Here is a 6,555-nt window from a genome sequence, read left to right on the forward strand (position 1 = left end):
AAGGAGGCACCGCCGGGCCGCCGTGGGGCTTCGGACCCCCCAGGCCCAGGCCGAGGCAGGGCGAGAGAGGGAGTAGGGGCTGTTGATTAGCGGGCTCACTGTCGCCTTCTAATCCCAAACCGGGCCCGTGCCTTGCTTGACAGGTTGAGCTTCATCGGCAGAGACAGACCGAGCGAGTCAGTGGGGGCGAAAAGAGCGGAGAGAGAAGCTGTCCTCAGGTGTTGACGCTGGGTCCCCAGGTGCAGCCGGGGCCTCCCCGCAACTCGCCCACCTGCTCCCAGTCCTGCCCTCTCTCTCCCTCCCTCCCTCCCCCCGAACCCCCTCCCCCGGCCGCCGCCGTTGGCTGGCTCCCTCTCTCCCGCAGGCACAGGGACACACACACGCACATGCACACATACTCCTAGCACAAGAGAAACACCATCTGTGTTGGAGATAGGAGGCTGCCGTGGCCCGGCACAGCTCCTCAAACCTAGAGCCCTTTTTCAGGAGGGGGCGAGGAGAGTTGTGGGGAGAGAGAGCCAGAGGGTGGGAGGGGAACAGAAGGGGAGAAGCCAAAGGCAGAAGGAGCGAATCGGGGGAGAACAAGGAGCGTGCGGGCCCCTGTTGGCTGTACTGAATAAGTGAATTATTGAGATTAAATTAGGCCTATTTATCAGCTTGGCCAGTGGAGATGGCTCCAGAGGGCCACCTCTCCCTCCCCTAGAAGCCAGGCTCCACAGCGGCTGGTTGAAGTTTAATACAGATGCCAAACTCGTAATTCTAACCAAGGGTGACAGGGTCACCTTGAGCCCCAGATGCTCACATTGTGACAGATGGTGTTGGCAAACCTGATTAGCTGCCACTGTGCCAGCTCTGATTCCACCTGCATCCCTCCTCCGCCCCCCCCCTCCCACCACCCACCCCTCCTCCCCCAGCTCCCCAAGCACTCATTACAAATCCATTACTGGAGCTGTGAGGATGCAGGAAGAGGCAGGCAAAGAGGATGGGGGTGGGGACGGTTTTCTCCACCCCAGTTGGCACTGCCTGGGGTGGTGGGGTTTGAGCACTTGGGCCCTTAGCTTCACTTAACAGAGGATTGGGTAGGCATTTCTCCAGCTGGATAGGTCCTGGAGGATGGGCACCCCAACCCTGGCACTTCCTGACCACCCCCACCCCTGCCCCCGGGGGCGGGGGGGATCTCCTCTGCTGACCTCTCTCTGCTGCAGAATACCCAGAGTCACAGGGTAGGGCCAGGTCACATCCTGAATCTCATCCTTATCCAGTGGGGACTGTCTCTGTCCATCCCAGGTCACCATTTACTCCCCAACTTTCCAATTCTGGGAATTCCTCATCCCGGTCCCCCCCAATAATCTGCCCAGAACCCATGGGAATGCCAATGGCTCTCCTAGAGCCCAGCCAATGGGGAAGAATGGCTGAGTAGGGAGAAAGAGGAGGAGGAGGAGGAGGGAGAAGATGAGGAGGAGGAGGAGGAGGAGGAGGGGCTGTTGGCAGTGCCAGGGGAGAGCGGGCTGCTCGGCAGCTGGGGAGAAGGCTGCTCAGTTGGTGCCCTACATACGCCGATGTTTTAAGTAGCATCCAAAGCCAGCTCAGGATTAGCAGCTCAGCTGCCGCCCAGCACAGTTGCTTGGCACAGCGTGGGAGCAAGGTTCTGGCGAGAGAGGGGGAGGGAAAGTGGGCATGAAATTAGGAATGCCCCGCCTCACTCCACCAGTTGGGTACTTGGCTCCTACCCTGGGGAGGGGAAGGTGGGGCATGGGGTCCAGTTGCCCCACCACCCAAGTGACCTAGGTCCCATAAATCTCACATACACATACAAGACATGCCTTGCCCGAGGGGTGGGAGGAGAACTAAAGACTTGCGTGCTCTTTTCACCCTGGTCAGGGTGAAGGCACTGATGGATGGGGGGTCTTTAACCCTGTCAGACCCATCTCACTGTAGCGTGAGATCCAGGGCTCAGTGGTGAGCTTCCATTCTCCCCACCTGCCATTACTGAGGAGAAGACCCACCTCCTGCAGGAGCCCAGGGTTTGGCAGAAGCCATATTTATTATTATTATTGTTATTATTAAAAATAATAATAGTACTTATTAAACACTTACTACATGCCTGGCACCATTCTAAGCGCTGCGGTATTTTCAAGTTAATCAGGTTGGACACAGTCTGTGTACCACATGGGGCTCACACTCTTAATCCCCATTTTACAGATGACAGGGTAACTGAGTCCTAGAAAAGTTATGTTCATTCAATCGTATTTATTGAGCGCTTACTGGGTTCAGGGCACTGTACTAAGAGCTTGGGAGAGTACAAAACAACAATAAACAGACACATTCCCTGCCCACAAACGAGTTTTCTGTCTAGAGGGAAAGGAAGAATACTTAGTAGAGGATGGTTTCGATTCATCGACCTCTGGGTGATAGCCCCAGCACGCTTCCTCTATGCCACTCTGCTCCTGACTTGCCCAAGATAACGCAGCAGACGTGGCGGAGCTGGCCTATTTATCAGCTTGTCTTTCCAAGGTCTTTCTAACCCAGGTCTTTCTAACTCCTAGGCCCATGCTATATCCACTAAGCCATGCTGCTTCTCTATTGACAATCAGTAATAATAAATCGTATTTATTGAGTGCTTACTGTGTGCAGAGCACTGTACTAAGCCCTTGGGAAGTACAAGTTGGCAACATATAGAGACAGTCCCTACCCAACAGTGGGCTCACAGTCTAGAAGGGGGAGACAGAGAACAAAACCAAACATATTAACAAAATAAAATAAATAGAATAGATATGTACAAATAGAGTAATAAATATGTACAAACATATATACATATATATGTATACGTATACATAGGAGGGAGAGCAAGTATCGAATCCCCATTTTACAGTTGAGGAAACAACCTTTGGAAGGTGGCAAATTTTGGGCTGGCTTAGACCTAGGATGGCCACGTCTAGGCTGATTGTGACCATATTAATGAAGTGCTGTCCATGAGGTGCTTTGGGGTCTGTAGAATCCCAAGAGGAACCCAAATGCCCAGGAGGCATGACAAGCACAAGTTCTTCCGGGTTTAATGGGCTCACTCATGGTGCTTCTCCTATAACTTTATGCCCCTCTTCTGTCCACTGTGGGTCTCAGGTTAAACTCTCATCCAGGTCCTCGTTGGAACTGTCTCCTCACATCAGCTGAGCTCTACGGGAGATCGATAATTTGGATATTCTAGGGTGACACAGTCTGGGGTGGGGAGGGAGAGGGAAGAATAGAGGGAACACAGTCATTCTCAGCCTGCCAACTTCTGGGATCTCTGTGGACCTCCTTCCCTCCAGCTGTCCATGATAGGGGCTCGGCACCAGTTGACTTTTGAGGCTGGCTCTGGGATTTGGTTTCCTGAATATTCAGTATGGAGAAGCGGTGAGCTGATGGCTGAAAGCTCTGGAAGTCCTCCTTCTTCTGTAGGGACTGCCCTGACTTCCTTGGGACTTGAGCAGGAATTGCTGTTAGTGATTCCTCTTTTAGAGGGCCCACCTTGAAATCAGAGGGTCTGGCACCATCTTCCTCTGTGACTGAGAGTTGGGTCCTGCTGATTTGGGGAGACTAGTAATTGTAAGGCAGTGCAAGGTGCCTCCGGTTTGATGCTGGAGCTTACATTCTAGACAAGAAGGCCCCGGGCAGCAGCAGGGAGTCGGGCTGGCTTGCTCTTATGGATAGAGTGGGGAGCCCTTCGGGAGCCAGGGAAGGGCACAGAGAATGAATGAGCCTCCCTGGGGTTCCGGCCCAGCACTGCCTCTCACTTTCTCCCTGCAGTTCTCGTGGCCGGTTCCATTTCCCACCTCCTGCCTCAGTTGCTCTCCGTTCTCCATGGCAACTTAGCAGTGGAACCACTTCTGCAGTAGGCACCAGGACTATCTGTATGCACACAGTGCAGAGGTGGAAAGGACCCCAAGGGAGTGCTCCAATGGTCACGGTCCAGGCCCTGAACTTGCAAGTCCAGGGGGATCAGGCTGGGGTAACCAAGGCCGCTTGAAGCCCTCTGGACCCAAGTGCCCTAGTGAGAGCGACTCTGGGGAAGATGTACTGGATATTCTCAAATTCCAGGCTGATCAGACAGTTGTTCGGCCTTGTTCAAGGATAACAGGGGCCCTCTCGGGGCTCCCAGTAGAGAGATGAGGTTCTGCTGTTGTGAACCCCCGTCCCTGTGGTCATCAGCCTGCTGTAACGCAGAAAGGTGATGGATTTTTCTCAACTGTTCTCCCTCTTACTTAAACCGAGAGCCCCAATGTGGGACAGGGACTTTGTCCAACCTGATAAATTTGTACATCCTCCAGTGCTAGAACAGTGCTTGGCATAGAGTAAGCGCTTAACAAATACCATTTTAAAAAAAACTTCCCTTTGCCTCAGTTTATTAATACCTCTTCTCCCTCTTCCTTAGGCTGGAAGTCCCAAGTGGATGGGACAAGGATCTCTGATCTCTTTCCCTCTCTGCAGTCTCACATTTCCTCTTGCCTTCACAACATCTCTACTTGGATGTCCTCCCATCACCTCAAACTTAACATGTCCAAAACAGAGCTCCTTATCTTCCCACCCAAACCCTGTCCTCCCACTGACCTTCCCATCACTGTAGTCGGCACCAACATCCTGTCTCACAAGCCCATAACCTTGGCATTATCCTTGGCTCCTCTCTCTCATTCAACCCACATATTCAATCCGTCACTAAATTCTGTCAGTTGCACCTTCACGACATCGCTAAAATCCGCCTTTTCCTTTCAATCCAAACTGCTACCACGTTAATACAATCACTCATCCTATCCCGCCTGGATTCCTGCATCAACCTCCTTGCTGACCTCCCAGCCTCCTGTCTCTCCCCACTCCAGTCCATACTTCACTCTGCTGCCTGGATCATTTTTCTACAAAAATGTTCAGGACATGTCACCCCATTCTTCAAAAAAAACTCCAGTGGTTGTCCATCCACCTCCTCATCAAACAAAAACTCCTCACCATTGGCTTTATAGCACTCCATCACTTTGCTCCCTCCTACCTCACCTTGCTACTCTCCTACTACAGTCCAGCCCGCACACTTCACTCCTCCATTGCTAACCTCATTGTGCCTCCATCTCGCCTACCCCGCCACCGACCCCTCACCCATGTCCTGCCTCTGGCCTGGAACGCTCTCCCTCCTCAAATCCGACAGACAATTACTCTCCCCCCTTCAAAGCCTTATTGAAGGCACATCTCCTCCAAGAGGCCTTCCCTAAGCCCCCCTTTCCTCTTTTCTCTCTTTCTTCTGAGTCACCCTGATTTGCTCCCTTTGTTCTTCCCCTTCTCAGCCCCACAGCACTTATATCTTGTCTTGTCTTACGCCTTCGAGTCATTTCCGACCCATAGTGACACCACGGACACATCTCTCCCAAAATGCCCCGTTCTCCATCTGCAAACTTTCTGGTAGTGTAACCATAGAGCTTTCTTGGTTAAAATACGGAAGTGGTGTACCATTGCCTCCTTCTGCGCAGTGAACTTGAGTCTCGCCCTCGACTCTTTCCTATGCTGCTGCTGCCCAGCATGGGTGAGTTTTGACCTGTAGCAGATTGCCTTCCACTCACTAGCCACTGGCCAAGCTAGGAATGGAATGGGTACACCTCTGCTTCACTCTCCCTCCAGTAGCCTGGTAGAGTACTGGAAACTCTCCAGGTGTGACCCTGAGAGGGGACAGCACTTATGTACAGATCTGTAATTTATCTGCTTATATTAATGCCTGTCTCCCCACCCCCCCACCCCCAGGGAATGTGGGCAGGGAATGTGTCTGTTTATTGTTGTAGTTTACTCTACCAAGTACTTAGTGCAGTGCTTTGCACACAGTAATCACTCAATAAATATGATTGAATGAATGAATGAATGAAAGGATTGTATCCAATCTGTTTATCTTGTATCTACTCCAGAGCTTAGCACAGTGCTTGCCTCATAATAAGTGCTTAACAAATGCTATAATTATCATCCAGAGGTAAGGAAGTCCAAAGACCTTATCCTGCGGCAGTAATGGACAGAAGCTTGGTTTGTTGTTTCTTTGCTAGTTGTGGTATTTATCCAGCGATGACCATGTGCCAAGCACTGTGCTAAGCTCCTGGGCAGATACAAACCTAGTTGATCAAGCACAGTTCCCACAGGAGACTCACAGTCAGGTAAGGGTAGACAGATAAAGACAATGGATTGCAACAACATGAGACAGCAGAGTCAGCAAGCCAAAACCAAAAGGGACAAGAGGACTAAAAGAAGGGATCTTGGAGGTGGAAGCCCTCAAACATCCCACTACTCCAGGTAAACAGTGCTTAGTTACAAACCATCCCCACCTCCCCAGGGTACTGAAGGTTGTAAAGGAAGTCCTAATAATATTAATAATGATGGTATTTGTTAAGCACTTACTATGTGCAAAGCACTGTTCTAAGCTCTGGAGTAGATACAAGGCGATCAGGTTGTCCCACGTGGGGCTCACAGTCTTAATCCCCATTTTACTGATGAGGTAACTGAGGCACAGAGAAGTTAAGTGACTTGCCCAAAGTCACACAGCTGATAAGTGGCAGA

General features: G+C 51.4%; 1 non-coding gene across 1 annotated transcript; it reads right to left on the reverse strand.

Moving 5' to 3' along the window:
• Positions 1-5,552: 5,552 nt before the first annotated feature.
• On the reverse strand, positions 5,553-5,685 carry LOC119949774. The gene has a single exon (XR_005457309.1). It is a non-coding gene; the product is annotated as a small nucleolar RNA SNORA7 (small nucleolar RNA).
• Positions 5,686-6,555: the final 870 nt, after the last annotated feature.

The sequence above is a fragment of the Tachyglossus aculeatus genome, chromosome X2, assembly GCF_015852505.1.
Source record: "Tachyglossus aculeatus isolate mTacAcu1 chromosome X2, mTacAcu1.pri, whole genome shotgun sequence".
NCBI lineage: Eukaryota > Metazoa > Chordata > Mammalia > Monotremata > Tachyglossidae > Tachyglossus > Tachyglossus aculeatus.